Source organism: Podarcis erhardii, assembly GCF_964252035.2.
Source record: "Podarcis erhardii genome assembly, chromosome: 4".
Taxonomy (NCBI): domain Eukaryota; kingdom Metazoa; phylum Chordata; class Lepidosauria; order Squamata; family Lacertidae; genus Podarcis; species Podarcis erhardii.
The window spans coordinates 1,002,822-1,023,262 of record NC_138508.1 but is presented as its reverse complement, the minus strand read 5'-3'; the positions used below and the strand labels follow the sequence as shown (position 1 = coordinate 1,023,262).

General features: G+C 44.1%; 1 long non-coding RNA gene across 1 annotated transcript; it reads right to left on the bottom strand.

The window, feature by feature from the left end:
* Nucleotides 1-17,191: 17,191 nt before the first annotated feature.
* LOC309341303 lies at nt 17,192-19,776 on the bottom strand. Its single transcript, XR_014156186.1, has 2 exons — nt 19,580-19,776; nt 17,192-19,335 (listed from the first exon to the last, which is right to left on the bottom strand). It is a non-coding gene; the product is annotated as an uncharacterized lncRNA (long non-coding RNA).
* Between the last annotated feature and the right edge of the window lie 665 nt (nt 19,777-20,441).

The following is a 20,441-nucleotide window of genomic DNA, read 5'->3' as shown; positions in this document are numbered from 1 at the left end:
AGAGTATAAACCACTCGGAGAGCAGCTCTGTAGAGTATCTTCCTTTTATTCTGTAACTACAACTATGATACAAAACTATATACAGAGCTAAATATTCTGAGCATAAATCAATACTATACTCTGAGTGCCTGCAGCTGCTCTTAGCAGCAATCTTATCTATAAACACGATCTCTTGCACTCTCTCTCCGACACACTGACTGACTCTCTCTCTCACACACAGAGACACTCACTTGACTAATTAAGTAGAGAGCAGTACATTGCTCCTCCTCTCTGTAGAGTCAGCAGAGACCTCAGGAGATCATCAGGAGATTCTTGGGTATGGGAGGGGTGAAATCTCCTCATCCTCCCCCATTTCATCCGACCATTCAAGAATTTTTAACATAACTGCAATTTGCACACACACTCTAAAAGTTGTTCTCTGCTTACAACCTTGGTTACATATTTGCAGGTATCTCTCTCCCCCTTTATCTAAGACACTTTATCAATACCATTATAGTTATTACAACCACTCTGTGTCTATTAGGAAAGAGTTAAAGCAAAAATCTCAACCTGTAGTTTACACAAAATACACATTGTGAACACACAAATGAATAAGCAGCTTCTAGAAAAATTTTCATACACATTTCTTCCTCTCAGATACAAATTGACATCACTAATTAGGCAGATTTGAACAAACCACTTTAAATACATGCTTTCTCCTTCAATCCTGATCCTTCAAATTGTCAGCATCGCCCTTGAGCCAGTGTACCAACTGGACTCATGCACTACAGCCCCGACTGGGCCAGGCGAGCTGGGTAGCACTGCCAGAGACCTCCTTTCTCACAGGAACAGGTCACAGTGCTGTGGACTCACAGCTTGGAGCTGAGAGCACCGGATTCACTGTCTCAATGATACAGTCGTTGCACAGCAGCGTTTTGCAGAGTCTTGCAGAGTATAAACCACTCGGAGAGCAGCTCTGTAAAGTATCTTCCTTTTATTCTGTAACTACAACTATGATACAAAACTATATACAGAGCTAAATATTCTGAGCATAAATCAATGCTACTTTGAGTGCCTGCAGCTGCTCTTAGCAGCAACCTTATCTCTAAACACGATCTCTTGCACTCACTCTCTCTCCAACACACTGACTGACTCTCTCTCACACAGACTGATTCACTCACTTGACTAATTAAGTAGAGAGCAGTACATTGCTCCTCCTCTCTGTAGAATCAGCAGAGACCTCAGGATATTCTTGGGTATGGGAGGGGTGAAATCTCCTCATCCTCCCCCATTTCATCCGACCATTTCAAGAATCTTTAACATAACTGCAATTTGCACACACACTCCAGAAGTTGTTCTCTGCTTACAACCTTGGTTAACATATCTGCAGGTATCTCTTTACCCGGCATATAACACACTTTTACAATACCATTTTGAATACACTCTCTAGCTCGATGGAGCTTGATTAGCAGATATTTTGTCCTTTGTTTACATCCCTCTGAGTGGAGCAAAGTTATAGACGCTTTATTATCCTGATAAACCTGAACAGGAAAAGCAACCTTCACTTTTATGTCATTAAACAGTTGCTGCAACCACTCTATATCCATCAGGGAAAGAGTTAAAGCATTAAGCTCTGCCTCGCAGGAACTTAAGCTTACTGTTGCCTGCTTTCTGCAACACCAATCAAAAAGACATTGATTGTACAAATAACACACTCCTGATGTGCTTTTGCCATCCATTGTGTCACTTCCGTTAGCATAGATCTTGAGACCTCCAGACTTTTGATTTGTAAGTCTCAATCTGTAATCCACAGTTCCTTTTAAATATCTTGCTATCCGTTTTAGCGCTTTCCAATCCTGAACTGTGGGTTGATTGGCATACCTGCTGATTAAATTCACACTCACTGCAATGTCTGGCCTTGAGCATCTTGCTATGAAATTAAGTTTTCCCAACACACTTCTGAAAAGTGTTGCATCAGGAAAAACCTCAGCATTTGTGTCATGCTGATAACCTGCGACCATAGGGGTATCCACAGGATTTGCATCAGTCAGGTTCAGCTTCTCTATTACATCAGTGATCTTACGTGACTGATGCACCAAAACATCACCCTGAGCATTTCTCTCAATCTCAAGAGAGAGATAATTGCTAACTTCTCCTAGGTCTTTTAAATCAAAATGCTTTTGCAACTTTGCCAAAGTGCTTTTGTAGATGTTTTCATCCTTCCACACAAATAATATGTCATCTACAAAATAGATGCAATAAAGCTTATGCTGATTGGACTCTTTAACAAAAACACGTGAATCAGCCTTTCCTTGCACAAAACCTAAGGAGAACAGCACTTCAGTTAGCTTGGTGTGCCAGCACCGTGCACTCTGTTTCAAACCATACAGGGATTTTTTCAACTTGCAAACCATTCCCTTTTTTACCTGCACGCCATCTGGGGGTGACATATAGATATTCTCATTTAGAACCCCATACAAAAACGCAGTATTAACGTCATGATGGGAAATCGTCATACCCTCTTCGGCAGCTATCTTCAACAACAGTCTAACACTTTCAAATCTTACTGTTGGAGAATACGTTTCATGGTAGTCCTGATCAGGTGTCTGAGAAAAACCACGCGCCACTAGTCTGGCTTTATATCTGACTACTTTTCCACTCTGATCAGTTTTTACTTTGTAGACCCACCTACTGTCTACACACTTCATACCTGGTTCAGCTGGAACCAATTCCCAAGTATTGTTCTGTTTCAGGGAACTCAACTCAGCTCTCATGGCATTCAGCCAAGGTTCTGCATCTTTTGCAGACAGATTTTTAACTTCTCTATAATTGACTGGTTCAAACACCACACCAGAGTTGCTTGTGACCGCAGCGTTAGCAAACTCTTTAGAAAACCCTTTTGGTGGTACACCCTGAATACATTGGTCATGCATCTTCTCATTCTTATCAACAGACAAATTGCAACACTCTTTCTTAGTTGCTTCTGCAGTACCTGTACCTGAAACAAAAGGCAATTGATACAGACCATTAACACATTTTGCATATAGAATGAGCTTGCCATCTCGACGAATTTCACAGCGAGATTTAGCAAACACCACCTTAAAACCCTGATGATCAAGCTGGGAAACACTCGAACAAATTGTCCTGAATATCAGGCGCATACAGGACATTCTTAATAGTTGCATTCAGGCTCTTTAAGAACACAGTTCCCTTAGCCAAACTTGTGAGAACTGTCCCATCTGCTTGAGAATTTCTTTCTCTTGCTTCTCAAGCTGAACAAAGAGATCCTTATCTTTGGCTACGTGGTTGGAACAGCCAGAGTCGATCACGAAGAAACTCCGCCCACGTTGATTGGAGCAGCGAGAGATCAAGGCCTTTGAAGTAGCAGATGCTTGGGGATTTCGTCCTTCTCCCCCTCTGCCTCTGAAGTTTCCCTTCTTCTTTGAAGATTTCTTGCAGCAGTGGAAACTCAAATGGCCTTGTGCTCCACACGAAAAGCACCGCTTCAACTTTAGTGCTTTAACAGCAGCAGTTTCACTTTCACCTTCCCCTGCTGAAAACTCAGGCACATTTTCAAGCACATTTTTAGCAGCACAGTCCCGGCTTTCTTTAACAGCCTGTCTGCGATCCCATTCATTCAAGAGCACGCTAGACACATAATCTTCTGTTAGCCGGTCAGCAGGCAATGTAGAAATCTGGGCAGCTACTCCATCGTAAGAATCATCTAGGCTATTTATCATCAGCATTGCAAACACAGCCTCTGAAATAGCCAGGTCTCGCTGAACAAGGTCCTGTCTGAGACGCTTTAACTGAGATAGATGGCTAGGCAAAACACCACCTTTCTGCAACTGCAACCTGCACAGCTTCTTGAAGAAAATCACACTGGAACCAGCATTTTGTCTCAGATGCATATCTCTCAACTTATGCCAAACAGCTTGTGCAGTCTCTTGACCCTCTAAGTTTACCAGCAAGTGGTCTGAAACACTCAAAACAATTGTCCCTCGGGCTTTCATATCTGCAGCATGCCACTCAGCCCAATCATCATCATCCTTATCTGGAGGGTCATTTTCTATGGTGTGAAATAGCTTTTCCCTCTGCAAAAGCGCTTTCATCTTAACTTGCCAAACTGCATAGTTTTCAGGCGTGAGGAGGGGAAAGGACATAGCCATCTGGCCAGAATGTGCACAGGCCATGTCTGCTATTACTTAGAGCAAGACACTTCCCTCGTGCAAACACAGATAAAGCCTTGGACTTCTTCAGCCACTCTCTCTCCCACTCAGAGCGCAATTAACAGGCAAACAGGGATGCTATCTTCTTTCTTTGGCAGTCAGCAACATACCTCAAGCAGCAGCAACAGCAACAACAGCGGCAGCTTGAGCACTCTGCTCCAACACAGCTCTGCTTCTAGGCACCACAAATCAGTCCAGCATGCAGCCTCCGTTCCGCCGTCCAGCGATCAGCAACAGACACCTCTGGCGACTGGGACGACTGGGATGACTGGAACAACGACTGGTCAGCCGACTGGGCCCATAACCGATGTCAGCATCACCCTTGAGCCAGTGTACCAACTGGACTCATGCACTACAGCCCCGACTGGGCCAGGCGAGCTGGGTAGCACTGCCAGAGACCTTCTTTCCCACCGGAACAGGTCACAGTGCTGTGGACTCACAGCTTGGAGCTGAGAGCACCGGATTCACTGTCTCAATAATACAGTCATTGCGCAGCAGCGTTTTGCAGAGTCTTGCAGAGTATAAACCACTCGGAGAGCAGCTCTGTAGAGTATCTTCCTTTTATTCTGTAACTACAACTATGATACAAAACTATATACAGAGCTAAATATTCTGAGCATAAATCAATGCTACTTTGAGTGCCTGCAGCTGCTCTTAGCAGCAACCTTATCTCTAAACACGATCTCTTGCACTCACTCTCTCTCCAACACACTGACTGACTCTCTCACACACAGACTGATTCACTCACTTGACTAATTAAGTAGAGAGCAGTACATTGCTCCTCCTCTCTGTAGAATCAGCAGAGACCTCAGGAGATTCTTGGGTATGGGAGGGGTGAAATCTCCTCACAAATGTCAGGTAAGGAAATAAATGCAGCGTTTTGTGCCACTACTCTCAGCACACTTCATGCTAGGTTTAAAAATCCCACCAGAGTTGCATGTGACCGCAGCCTTAGCAAACTCTTCAGAAAACCTTTTCGGTGGTACACCCTTGGTGGTTCTCTCGGATCTGCACAAAACTCTTTGATCCTCTTGTTCTGGTGCTTCCTCCTCTTTGGGAGAATGGGGAGCTAAAGTATATGAAGCTGCTAAGTCTGAGTCAGCGTCAGACTCACCTGAGGCTTTTGGGCTCTGATAATCTGTGCCATCATCTGGATCTACATTGGCATCAGAATTATCGCCAACTACAACAGAACTTGCCTCCCTCTTAACTTTCTTTGCCCCTTTTGCACCATCATCACAAATGGGATGGCACTGAAAAATGCCAACTCTGTCCCATTGTGGATTGTCGTCAATACTCCTGGTCAGCCTTATAGTTTTCGTGTCTGTGATCAGGACACGATAAGACCCTTTCTCATATCCTAGGAAAACACCATGTTCTCCACACTTGCTCAGTTTGTCACCCTGCGAGGTGTGCACCCAAACCTCCGAACCAAAAATTTTAAAGTGCTTCACACATGGCTTCCTTCCGTGAAGCTTCTCATATGGGGTGCAATTTACACTAGACTGGTACCTCCTGTTATACACGTAACAGAAAAACGAAAGAGCTTCAGCCCAAAAAGGATTGGGCAGCCCTGAATCATGTAACAGTGTTCTGATTCCTTGCTGCAGGGTCTGGTTCATTCTCTCACATAAACAATTCTGCCAGGGCGATCTGGGCGTGGCGGTCCTATGCTCAATGCCCTGTTCAGAAAGAAAAGCCTCAAACTCTTCTGAACAAAACTCTCCACCCCTGTCAGTGAAAAAACAATGTACATTCTCATTATGCACATTCCTGAGCCATTTACAAAACTGACGAAACTTGGTAAAGGCTTCAGACTTTTTCTGCAGCAAATAGACCCAAACATATTTCGAATAGGAGTCTATCAAAACCATGAAAAACCTTGAATTGCATCTAGAGAGCGCTAGAGGCCCCACTAAGTCTGCATGAATGACTTCGTATGGTTTCTTGGCCTCTCTCCCAGACTCTGTACCTTTGGGAGCTTGCTTTGCCTTACTCTCAGCACAAGAAACACATTTCATGTGGTAGGGACATTCTTTCAATTTCATACCCTGAACCATATCAGGCATTTTTGCCACAGCCTGGAAATTCAAATGACCATAAACACGGTGGTAATAATGAATACATTGATCATGCAACTTCTCATTCTTATCAATAGACAAATTGCAACACTCTTTCTCAGTTGCTTCTGCAGTACCTGTACCTGAAACAAAAGGCAATTGATACAGACCATTTACACATTTTGCATATAGAATGAGCTTGCCATCTCGACGAATTTCACAGCGAGATTTAGCAAACACCACCTTAAAACCCTGATGATCAAGCTGGGAAACACTCAACAAATTGTCCTGAATATCAGGCGCATACAGGACATTCTTAATAGTTGCATTCAGGCTCTTTAAGAACACAGTTCCCTTAGCCTCACTCGTGAGAACTGTCCCGTCTGCTTGATGAATTTCTTTCTCTTGCTTCTCAAGCTGAACAAAGAGATCCTTATCTTTGGCTACGTGGTTGGAACAGCCAGAGTCGATCACGAAGAAACTCCGTCCACGTTGACTGGAACAGCGAGAGATCAAGACTTTTGAAGTAGCAGGTACTTGGGGATTTCGTCCTCCTCCCCCTCTGCCTCTGAAGTTTCCCTTCTTCTTGCAGCACTGGAAACTCAAATGGCCTTGTGCCCCACACGAAAAGCACCGCTTCAATTTCAAAGCTTTAACAACAGCAGTTTCACTTTCACTTTCCCCTGCTGAAGACTCAGGCACATTTTCAAGCACATTTTTAGCAGCACAGTCCCGGCTTTCTTTAACAGCCTGTCTGCGATCCCACTCATTCAGGAGCACGCTAGACACATAATCTTCTGTTAGCCGGTCAGAAGGCATTGTAGAAATCTGGGCAGCTGCTCCATCATAAGACTCATCTAGCCTATTTATCATCAGCATTGCAAACACAGCCTCTGAAATAGCCAGGTCTCGCTGAACAAGGTCCTGTCTGAGACGCTTTAACTGAGATAGATGGCTAGGCAAATCACCACCTTTCTCCAACTGTAACCTGCACAGCTTCTTGAAGAAAATCACACTGGAACCAGCATTTTGTCTCAGATGCATATCTCTCAACTTATGCCAAACAGCTTGTGCAGTCTCTTGACCCTCTAAGTGTGAGAGTTCAGAACTTAACTGGTTAAGTGTTCTGAGGTTTGCGTCACTTTCTGACGTCAGCTGTCGAAGCTGGGAGGAGTCTGGGAGGAGACTGTACGTTCTTGTTGTTCTCTCTGTGTCTTGAGAGAGACGGACATGTTTTCTCTCTGTGTTTGAGAGAGAGAGAGATGGCTGCAAGCAGTGATGGACAAATGTTCCAATAAAGAGCTGTAAATAGACAAACCTGTCTGTGTATGCTTGCATGGAGAAAAAGGAGAAAAAGACTGTTTTACACCGCTGTATGCTACTCTGCTAAGCCGTGGCTAAAGAGACAGCAGAATTTGTTGCGCAGCTGAGGAGGAAGCGTGCCGGACGCTGCAAATGACTGATTGGGATCGTAAAGCTATCAGAGGCCACGGCTCAACGGTCAAGCTCCAAAGATCGTTATCTCTGACAGGTTATGGAGGTCAGTAAACGCTCGTAAAACAGTCGGCTTTGAGCCACTGGAATGCTTTGAAGTCGGCACGGAAGCTAGCCGGAGGTTGGAAGCTGCATTCCATGAGTCTAGCCTGGTGCCGGGAAGCAGAGGAAGTGTTTGCCTGCTTCTGAGAGGCAAGAGAGCTGCTGAGAGACAGAGCTAAACGCTAATAGCAGCTGAAATCGTTCCTCCACGGAAGGCTGAGCCGGAGCAGCTGAGCCGTTTCTCCACGTACAGGAGCCGGAATCAGCTGGTACTGAGTAAGTACAGCTTGTGGGGCACCTTGGGAGAACGGGAGAAAATGGCAGAGAGCCAGGATATGCCAGTGGAAAAGCTCACTTTAAAAAGTTGGGCAACCTGGAGCAGAAGAGTAAGGGGCTGGTTCCTGGTCCATGGGCTTTGGGAAGGAAGCCAGAGGGAGCCAAAAGCACCACCCCTTAGCTGGGACGATGGCCAGCAGAAAACGCAACAAGAGCTGGATATGCTCAGAGCATGCATTCATGCATCGCTGAAGCCTCATTTGGAGGGTGTACAGTCAGCAAGGGCTGCCTGGGATGTGCTGAAGGGCTTGTGTGAAACTTCAGCAGAAGGCCAGAGCCCTGGAGACGCTGGACTGGCAGGCCCATTTCCCGATGTATCGGCCTCTAGGAGCGCTGGTGAGCAGATCGGGGGGGCGAAGAGTTCCAAAGGCAAGTTTAAGAAACTTTCCACAGGAAGTGCTGAGGCGAAGAGCAGCTTCAGGGGGGGCGAGGCTGGTGGGAGGCACCGTTCCAGGAGAAGGAAGGCCAGGCCAGCTGGGAGGAGCCCCGGGCAGTGTTTTTCCACTGGAGTTCAACATCTGCGTCGCAATTGCCCCCACCGGAGCACACAGGCACAGCAGGATGTTTTCAAGGACACTTCTCATGGGAACCAGGCGGGTTTCCATGGCAACAAGCCCGCAAAGGCAGGCAGGCGTGGGATTGAGTCCGGCGGTCGTGGTGAACAACAGGAAGAGTCTTATCAAGTCACTGCTAGCATGGCTTTGTTTGAAGACAGCCGTGTGGAGCTTAGCTTTGTCATCGACTCTGCAGCTAACCGCAACATGGTTCCAGAGACCCCTGCAGTCGAGATGTGGAATTGCACGGCAGTTCCAAAAGGACAGGGACAGACTGCTAAATTTGCTAATGTTTATCTTTCTGTTTTGCAGGAAAGGATGGATTTTTGTATTGTCCCAGAGGTGCATCATTGTTTGTTATCTGTGCCTTATTTGTTGAAAAAAGGGTTTCAGGTTTGTTTTCAGGATGATGTCTGCACAATCTCCAAAGGGGAGAGAGTACTTGCCAAGGTTAAGAAGGGGCAGAATGATCTTTTCATTCTTAAAACGTCTCTTGGGGGTGAGGGGAAGGTTGAGAGAGCACAGGTGCAGCGTGCTACAGTTCCCACTCATGTCCAATGTGCTTGTGCATGGCATCAGAGGACCAATCATAGTCCTGTAGAGGATTTGCAGGTTTTACCTGAGGTTACCAGAGGGTGTAAAATTAGAGATTGTGGACGTGCCATTAGTTGCGCCACTTGCAAGCAGGCGAAGAAGAAAGGGTGCAGTTACCCAAAGGTGGAACGGGTAACCACTAAACCTTTTCAGTTGGTACACATAGATCTGTTCAATCCTGTCAGGGAACAGAGTCTAGGGGGGGCCAGGTATCTGCTAACGTTTCAGGATGATTTTTCGCAGAGTACCTGGACTCACGGTCTCAAATCCAGGGAGGATGCAGCACAGCTGATCAAGAGCTGGATTGAGGGGGTGGAACTAAGGTTCTCCACCAAGGTGAAAGCAATCGTCAGTGACAGAAATGCTAGGTACACTGGTTCTGCTTTGCAGCAGTTCTTTCACAAAAGAGGGATAAGTTACACAGTTACTTCACCCAGTAAGAGGGGGGTGGCAGAGCTGAGGAGTGAAGCTCTGGTTAAGGCTGCACAGGTAATGCTAACGGAAGCTAGGTTACCTCCAAAGTTTTGGCTGGAGGCAATCCGTTGTGTGTCTTTCACCTGGAATCGTGTCTACAACTCACTGGTAGGTGACACACCGTACTCTTTGTTGAATGGCAGAAAACCCCAGGTTCACTTTCTGCGCAAATTTGGATCTCCTGTGGTTGTCCCTGTGCCTAAGGCTTTGCAAGGGCCAGATGGAGCCAAAGTCCAGAAAATGATCTTCTGTGGGTATGAGCCAGACGCTCGTGCATGGAGATTTGCTTACCCGTCAGGTGATCAGAGTAAGGTGCTGATCAGTAAACACGCTGAATTCTTTGAGCAGGATGAAAGGCCAAAGATTTCTGCACAGCGTGATGTTCTTTCAGAATGTCTCTCTGATCCAGAGGACAGTTCTGTTGAGGAGGAAGAAGAGGCTGAGTCTGCTGATGACGACCAGGTCACTGACCAGGGTCAGGAGCAGGGTGGGGCGTCTCCACAAGTTGTTAGAAAAGGACAGCCCAAGAGTGAGCCTAGTTCTCCTGTGAGTGTAATGGAGAGGATTCGAAGACGCTTTAAGTCAGAGGGGGAATCCTGTGATGCAGAGGACACACCTGCTGGTGACAGTGAGCCAGAGGAAACACCAGAGTTTGTGCCTAGGCGATCCAGTCGCACAACCAAGGGTATTCCACCTGAGAGGTACCAGTCCACAGGTGCGTGGGTAAGTTTCGCACAGTGCGATTCTGAGAGTTGTGAGGTGATTCCACAGATGCCAAACAGGTACGCCAAGGTAGGGCGCAAGGCATTGGGGAAGGGATTGATCTCACAGGGTGTTGCTGAAAATGTTACACAGGTCTTGTCAGAAAGCAACGCAAGGGGGTGTGTGAGAGTTCAGAACTTAACTGGTTAAGTGTTCTGAGGTTTGCGTCACTTTCTGACGTCAGCTGTCGAAGCTGGGAGGAGTCTGGGAGGAGACTGTACGTTCTTGTTGTTCTCTCTGTGTCTTGAGAGAGACGGATATGTTTTCTCTCTGTGTTTGAGAGAGAGAGAGATGGCTGCAAGCAGTGATGGACAAATGTTCCAATAAAGAGCTGTAAATAGACAAACCTGTCTGTGTATGCTTGCATGGAGAAAAAGGAGAAAAAGACTGTTTTACACCGCTGTATGCTACTCTGCTAAGCCGTGGCTAAAGAGACAGCAGAATTTGTTGCGCAGCTGAGGAGGAAGCGTGCCGGACGCTGCAAATGACTGATTGGGATCGTAAAGCTATCAGAGGCCACGGCTCAACGGTCAAGCTCCAAAGATCGTTATCTCTGACACTAAGTTCACCAGCAAGTGGTCTGAAACACTCAAAACAATTGTCCCTCGGGCTTTCATATCTGCAGCATGCCACTCAGCCCAATCATCATCATCCTTATCTGGAGGGTCATCTTCTATCGTGTGAAATAGCTTTTCCCTCTGCAAAAGCGCTTTCATCTTAACTTGCCAAACTGCATAGTTTTCAGGCGTGAGGAGAGGAAAGGACATAGCCATCTGGCCAGAATGTGCACAGGCCATGTCTGCTATTACTTAGAGCAAGACACTTCCCTCGTGCAAACACAGATAAAGCCTTGGACTTCTTCAGCCACTCTCTCTCCCACTCAGAGCGCAATTAACAGGCAAACAGGGATGCTATCTTCTTTCTTTGGCAGTCAGCAACATACCTCAAGCAGCAGCAACAGCAACAGCAGCAGCTTGAGCACTCTGTTCCAACACAGCTCTGCTTCTAGGCACCACAAATCAGTCCAGCATGCAGCCTCCGTTCCGCCGTCCAGCAATCAGCAACAGACACCTCTGGCGACTGGGACGACTGGGATGACTGGAACAACGACTGGTCAGCCGACTGGGCCCATAACCGATGTCAGCATCGCCCTTGAGCCAGTGTACCAACTGGACTCATGCACTACAGCCCCGACTGGGCTAGGCGAGCTGGGTAGCACTGCCAGAGACCTCCTTTCCCACAGGAACAGGTCACAGTGCTGTGGACTCACAGCTTGGAGCTGAGAGCACCGGATTCACTGTCTCAATGATACAGTCGTTGCGCAGCAGCCTTTTGCAGAGTCTTGCAGAGTATAAACCACTCGGAGAGCAGCTCTGTAGAATATCTTCCTTTTATTCTATTGCTACAGCTATAATACAAAACTATATACAGAGCTACAAATTCTAAGCATAAATCAATACTATACTCTGAGTGCCTGCAGCTGCTCTTAGCAGCAATCTTATCTATAAACACAATCTCTTGCACTCTCTCTCCGACACACTGACTCTCTCTCTCACACAGAGAGACACTCACTTGACTAATTAAGTAGAGAGCAGTACATTGCTCCTCCTCTCTGTAGAGTCAGCAGAGACCTCAGGAGATCATCAGGAGATTCTTGGGTATGGGAGGGGTGAAATCTCCTCATCCTATATATATATATATTTCCATGTAGTGTGAGCGCTGCTGCTTTGCATGCAGTAGATCGATCCCTGGTTCAATCCTCAATATCTTCAGGTAGAGCTGGGAATGTCCCCTGTCTGAAACCCTCACCACTGCCGGTCACTGTAGAAAATAAACTCAGCTTCCTGTGTTCCATAAGCCACTACTAGTATATCCTATCAGGTGCTTTAACAGAGAACTATCTCAGATAATTTACCGTATTTTTCCTTCTATAACACGCAGATTTTTTCTCCTAAAAAGGAAGGGGAAATGTCTCTGCGTGTTATTGAGCGAATGTGTGGTCCCTGGAGCCAAATGGCGCGAGGGGAGGCAGGCAAAAATCAAATCGTGCTTCACGGAGAAGGGAAACCTGAAAAGAGGAAGCGTTCTGCCTCAGGGTCTTACTGCCCACCCTCCTCTGTTTCCTTGCTGTGTTTGCTCAAAGGGAACAAAGAGCAGGGAAAGCCCCTCCCCTCCAGGCAAGCCGAGGGGAAAGCAGAGTGTCGCCTCTGTGCTCCGGTGCTGCTGGGGGAGAGGGAGAGAGGGGGGAGGGGGAGAGAGAGAGAGAGAGAGAGAGCGCTAGCTGGCTGGCTTGGGTGGGTAGGTGAGGGAAAACTTTTGCCTTCCTTTCCTCCCTCCCAGTTATACCCCTCTCCTGCATTCTTAGCCAGCTGCTTCTCTGCACACCCCTCTCGTGCTCCTTGTCCCTTCTGTGTTTTTCCTTCCCTCCCCACTTAAAATGTGGTTAAAAAGCATGGATCCACATGGATCCTCAGGATCTTTGCATTGGGTCACCCCAAATTCACCATCAGATCACATAGCATGTCCATGGCTACAGCCTGCCCCCCCAAAATCACGCACCCACTGTTGCCTGGGGCTGCAATGGTGCAAAAACGTGGTTAAAACGCATGGATCTACATGGATCCTCAGGATCTTTGCATTTGGTCACCCCAAATTCACCATCAGATCACATAGCATGTCCATGGCTACAGCCTGCACCAAAAAAATCACGCACCCACTGTTGCCTGGGGCTGCAATGGTGCAAAAACGTGGTTAAAAAGCATGGATCCGCATGGATTAGATTAGATAAATTTATTGTCATTGTCCATATATACACAGTATACACAACAACGAAAATCAAACACCCAAGACCGGATTCACATACACATTTGCACGTATCTCCAACACTCTCATCCTATTCAGACATAATCTATTAAAACATACATAATCCAGAATATAACACAACCTATTAGAAGCATAGCATAACCTAAACCCTATCTCATTCCTTACTACTCACTGCTTGCTATTTCTTACAACTGGCCCTGAGATCATTATTTAGTGCAATCAGAGCTCTTGGATAGAAACTATTCAGAAGGCGTGTGGTTCGTGTTTTCATTGTCCTGTATCTTCTGCCCGAAGGCAACAGTTCAAAGAGGTTGTGAGCAGGATGGGTGGGATCTCTCAGGATATTGTGTGACTTCTTCAAGCTGCGAGACGTGAAGATCTCATCCAGGGTTGGTAGTTGGAGCCCAATAACATTCTGGGCAATTTTAATTATTCTCTGTAAAGCTTTTTTATCCATTCCAGAGCTGCTCCCATACCACGATAATATACTATAGGTTAAGACACTCTCAATGGTACTATGATAATAGGACAGAAGTAGGTGCTGAGATAGATTCAATCCTCTGAGCATTCTCAGGAAATACAACCTCCCCTGCACCTTCCTCACAACCATATTAATATTTGCAGTCCATGAGAGGTCCTCAGAGATGTAAGTGCCCAGGTATTTAAAACTACCAACCCTCTCCACCTCCTCGCCATTTATGTGCAATGGTAAAAATACACTTTTCTTTCTCCTAAAATCAATTATGAGTTCTTTGTTTTTTTTGGTGTTAAGCATAAGATTATTTTCTTTACACCATTGAATTAACCCCTGTACTTCTTTCCTATAAGCAGCCTCATCGTTCTCACTAATGAGCCCCACCACTGTTGTATCATCCGCAAATTTGATGATTGTGTTGGACTTATACAGTGGGGTGCAGTCAAATGTGTACAGGGAATAGAGAAAGGGGCTTAACACACACCCCTGAGGGGCTCCTGTGCTTAATACTAGAGTAGAAGAATAGTAAGGTCCCATTCTCACTGTCTGCGGCCTATCGGTCAGGAAATTCCTTACCCACAAACAGATCTTCTGATGTATACCCAAATTGGTCATTTTAAGGAATAACCTGTCTGGTAGAATTGTATTAAAAGCAGAACTGTAGTCCACAAACAACAGCCTTGCGTAGGTTCCCTGTCGTTCTAGATGACTCAGTACAGTATGGACAGCGATGGAAATAGCATCATCAGTAGATCTATTTCTTCTGTATGCAAACTGGAACGGGTCTAGAGTGGATGGAAGACCAGCCTTAATATAATCTAGCACCAATCTCTCAAAGCATTTCATAATGACAGATGTTAGGGCTATTGGTCTGTAGTCATTGAGAGATACCACCACTGACTGTTTAGGGACTGGCACTATAATCGATGTCTTCAGGCAGGTAGGGACAGAACCCTGCAACAGGGATAGATTAAAAATGTCCGTAAATACACCAGCTAATTCTGCAGCACAGTCCCTAATAACTCGTCCCATAATTCCATCCGGTCCAGCTGCCTTCCTAATATTAATGCTCCGAAAAGCACGTTGTACGTCGGAGGTCTGTAATAAAAGTGGTTGTTTATCAGTAATAGTTCCTGATGATGTGCTGGTAGCCAATGCTGTAGTGACGGTGGTTCCAGTTCCCACCTCAAAACAACTGAAGAATTGATTCAGCTAATCAGCCAGGTGCGCACTGCTGTTAGCCAGTTCGTTTTTAATATTTTGCCCTGTAATTTGTCGCAGGCCTTGCCATACACGACGAGGGTCGGAGCTCTCAAAATGCTTTTCGATCCTCCGGCAGTACATAGCTTTGGCATCCCTAATGCCCTTTTTCAGTTTGGCTCTAGCTTCTCTATACTGTTGCGCATTGCCAGAGTGAAAAGCAGCATTCCTTGCCTTTAACAGAAGATACACATCCCTGTTTAGCCAGGGCTTGTTGTTAGGAAACACCCGTATTTGTTTGGTGGTAGTAACGACATCAATGCAGCTTTTGACATAGAACAGTACTATTGAAGCGTATGTGTCCACATTATTCTCCACAAAAAGTGACCATTCAGTGTTCCAAAAGCAATCTTGAAGTTGCTCGGGTGCACCTGCTGGCCACACTCGTATCTCTCTAGTTGATGGTCTAATTCTGCGTACGAGAGGTCTATATGATGGTATCATAAGTAAGGATATGTGGTCTGACTGTCCCAAATTGGGCAAGGGCTTGGTCTTGTATCCATGCATGATGTTGCTATATCCTCAGGATCTTTGCATTCGGTCACCCCAAATTCACCATCAGAGCACATAGCATGTCCATGGCTACAGCCTGCCCCCCAAAAATCACGCACCCACTGTTGCCTGGGGCTGCAATGGTGCAAAAACGTGGTTACAAAACATGGATCCGCATGGATCCTCAGGATCTTTGCATTGGGTCAGCCCAAATTCACCATCAGATCACATGTTTGTGGCCACAGCATGAAGCACAAAAATGATACATCCACTGTCTCATTCAGAATGTTTTTTCCCTTGTTTTCCTCCTCTAAAAACGATGTGCGTGTTATGGTCAGGTGCGTGTTATAGAGCGAAAAATACGGTATGTAAGATGATCCTTCCCCCCTGTGTTTATTTTCCTTTAATCTCTTGTGAAAGGAAAGCACCTCTGTACAATAATATGCTTTCCCTTGGATATGTTCCAGCTAGTTCTGCAATCTGATATTGAGTGTGTACTTTAGAATTATTGTGGGTCAAAGGAACACAAGCAAGATTGGCTTGGATCACAATGGGCAGTGCAACAAAAGCCCTGCTAGTGCTTAGAATGCAAAAGTCACACTGATCTGTCCTCTTTGTGCCAAAAAATGGCCTGAAGTGTTGCACTGCTATACCAGCTGACAATTCCTTCTGGATCTTTGGCTTTTGTTTAAAACAATGATGCTTCCTAATTCTGTTGTTTTCTGTGCAGATCACACTAGCTAGTTCTTGCTGCATAGCATCACTTGCTCATAGATTTCTTTCTCTTTTACACATGCATACATTAACACACACACCAGGTTAAGGGGGGGGACCCCTTCCTGTCTGTTGCCAGATTTAGGCTTTATCTATAATTTCTGGCTCTGCTGTGAGCCTCTTGGATGGTTTTTAATTTTTGCAGTCATTTAGGGTTGTTTTTTTTTTTAAAAAAAAATCTGAATTTAAAAAGAAATCAACATTGCTAAAAACAAGGTGTTACATTAAGATAATTTGTCTTAAAAAAAACAAAAAACAAAACGTGGTGTTGTATATATAAGTGCATTGTTAATTAATGAGCAACTAAAGAAGTTTATGTTTCCTGTTTTCCTTTCCCAAGCAGAGATAAGGTGTAAGTGTGGTGTCAGCTCCCTAAAAAAAAGGGAGAACCTTTCCTTAAAAAGTCAACAACTTTGGGGTTCCCTCCCCCTTAAAAAAGGTCATGAACTCTGGGAAACGGGGGGAGGGGCGCCGGAGGGATCTTTGCACCATGGCACCAGATTTGCTTAAGACGGCCCTGCGTATACCCCCACCCAAAATTATTTCTTCTCTGCCTTTTGTCAATTGTATTCCTAATATTCTTCCTTCGTCATCCTTAGATAGGATTTTTGCATCTATCTTTTGGTGTATATATATATATATATAATTATTCCCCTTTTTTGGGAAACATCTGAAGCTATGTATTCTGTTCCTAATTTCTTATCTATCAAAACTCTGTCATGTTTCTTTGCTATATGTGTTTCCTGGAGACCAATGACGTCCCAGTTTTTCTTTCTTAAGATACGCTCAGTTTTCTTCCTTTTTACCTTATTGTTCAAACCATTGATGTTCCACAATATAACATTCAAATTCATTAATTTTTATTAGACACAAAGTCAAATATCAACATCAAATATGGAACTGCACTTAAGTACAATAATATAGTTGTGGGAAACTCTGCTTCTTTTCTTATCCTCCTGGACGTTCCTGTCCTTGTTCTCTTTCTTCTCTTTCTCCCCCCCCCCCCAAATTTTGTATTGGTTTTCACATTTATCACATAAAAAAGAAAAAAGAAAAACATTACAATACACAAAAACAAAGAAAAACACATAAAGAAGAATTTCTACTTCCAAATCCTAGTTTCATTTCATTGATAACTGACTTCCTCAAATTCCCTCTACCTGAATTTCATTATATCACCCGTTTAGCAGTTCTCCAAATTCATATTTCTAATAATATTAACTTCTTTCATTTACTAACAACTTCTCCTTTATTAATATTCTAATCCTTAATGTTTATTAACAACATATACTTATTCTACTCCTAAACCTAATTATTACTTCCAAAAAATTTCTCTTTATCTTATATTACAATATTTAGCTAAATATTCTTTAAATTTCTTCCAGTCCTCTTGTGTCTCCTTTCTGGTCACGGATTCTTCCAGTCAGGTCGGCCAGCTCCAAAAAGTTCAACATCTTCATCTGCCATTCTTCTATTGTTGGTATCTCTTGCGATTTCCAATTTTTGGCTAATAAAAGTCTTGCCACTGTAGTGGCATACAAAAACCAGTCTAACATCTTTTTTGGGCAATTCCAGTCCTATTATTCCAAGTAGAAAGGCTTCTGGTTTTTTAATAAATGTATTTCTCAACATTTTTTTAACTCATTATATATCTTTTCCAAGAAGTCTTTCACCTTAGGACACGTCCACCACATATGATGGAAAGTACCTCCTTTTCCTTTGCATTTCCAACACAAGTTATCATTTGTATGATACATCTTTGCTAATTTCACTCGGGTTAAGTACCATCTATACAGCATTTTCATAATATTTTCTTTTAATACAGTACATGCAGTAAACTTAACCCCTTTCTTCCACAGCCTTTCCCAATCTGCCAGCATTATATTGTGTCCATCTCTTGCCCAATCTATCATCACAGATTTAACTTGTTCGTCCTTTGTATGCCATTCTAACAACAAATTATACATTTTAGAGATATTTTTAACATTGGTATCTAACAATTCCGTTTCCAATTTAGATTTTTCTGTTGCAAAACCATTTTTCTTATCAAGTTTATATAGTTCATTAATCTGATAACATTGTAACCATCCATCCAATTTATCTTTAATTTTATTAAATGGTCTTAATTTAAATTCTTCGTTATCTTTCACTAGTAAATCAGCATATTTCAACCATTTACTCTCCATATTCAACTTTTTCTGTGCGTTTGCTTCCATTGGTGAAAACCATCTGGGTGTTTTCCTTTCCAAGAGAGCTTTATATCTTATCCATACATTATATAAAGATTTTCTAATTACATGATTTTTAAAACCTTTATGAGCCAATATCTTGTCATCCCATAAGTATGCATGCCAACCAAATACATTGTCAAATCCTTCCAAATCTAACACATCAGCATTATCTATTTGAATCCATTCCTTAATCCAGCAGAAAGCTGCTGCCTCAAAATAAATCTTCAAATCTTGCAGGGAAAATCCCCCACTCTCTTTTGCATCTGTTAATATTTTATATTTAATTCTGGGGTTTTTCCCCTGCCGGATAAATTTAGACAATGCTTTCTGCCATTCTTTAAAACGTCTAACACTGTCAATGATTGGTAAAGCTTGGAATAAAAACATCTTTGGCAATACGTTCATCTTAACCACTGATATTCGGCCCATTAATGACAATTTTAAATTTGACCAGATCTCAAGTTCTCTCTTAATTTCATTCCATAGTTTCTCATAATTATCTTTATATAAATTCAAATTTTTCACTGATGAATTCACACCCAAATATTTCACTTTCTTCACAAAAACAAGGCCTATCTTTCCTGAAGGATTTTTCTCTCCTCATTATCTAAGTTTTCCCCCCAACACTTTGGTTTTGCTCTTATTTAACTTGAATTCTGCTACTTGTCCGAACTCCTGAATCAGCTCCAGTGCTTTCACTGCACTGGAGTCTGGGTCTTCTAAAGTTAACACCAGATCATCAGCAAAGGCTTTTAACTTACAGTGGTACCTCGGGTTACATATGCTTCAGGTTACATTCGCTTCAGGTTACAGACTCCACCAACCCAGAAATAGTGCTTCAGGTTAAGAACTTTGCTTCAGGATGAGAACAGAAATTGTGCTCCGGCAGCGTGGCAGCAGCAGGAGGCTCCATTAGCTAAAGTGGTGCTTCAGGTTAAGAACAATTTCAGATTAAGTACGGACCTCTGGAACGAATTAAGTACTTAACCCGAGGTACCACTATATATTGTTTAGAGCCTACTGTTATTCCTTTAACCTCCTCCTCTTTTCTTAGCATATTTCGCAAAACCTTCAGGACCGAAATAAAAAGCAGAAGGGAAAGTGGGCACTCTTGCCTGGTTCCTTTCTCAATTCTAATTTCTTCTGAAACCACATTATTAACTATAATTTTAGCTTTTTGTTCAAAATAGATCGCATTAATACTGTAATGAGTCTGGGTGGGTTACTTGTGCGTAAGTTGCCTCTGGTTGTGTCTGATTGTTTGCTCTGCCGGGTTTAGGGTTAGCGCTAGCCCTCCGTGACCTACTAGTCACTTGCAGAGTCCGTCAGTGGGCGTTTCTTGAATCTCTTCCAGCATAAAAGCTGTTTGACTCCAAGTCTCCGCCTATGTACCCTGCGCGGAACGTGTCTGCGCAGGTAAGGGGAAGGCAGGGGCGTGCCCGTGCTCTCTCCACTGGTTTCAGTTGAAGGGTCTTGGAGCCCTGACACCGACTCCTCCATCTCCCTTTCCTCCCTATTGGTGCCACGCTCAAATCCTTCCCCCCTGCTGGTTCCCTCCCCGGCATCGCTCTGGAGCCCTACCTCCGCTTCCTGCTCTGATGTCAGTCTCCTGACAAATACCATTTAAAAATTCTTGTCCAACCTCAATACTTTCTAAATTCCTTTTCATAAAACTCCATGAAACATTATCAAAGGCCTTCTCAGAATAAACATTAGCATCGCTTTAGAGTTTTTTTTTTAACATCCAACCTTTCTAACACATCGATTATATTCCTAATATTATCTTTCATATGTCTCCCAGGCAGAAATCCTGCCTGATCCTTGTGAATATAATCTGTTAGCACCTTCTTCAACCTATTGGC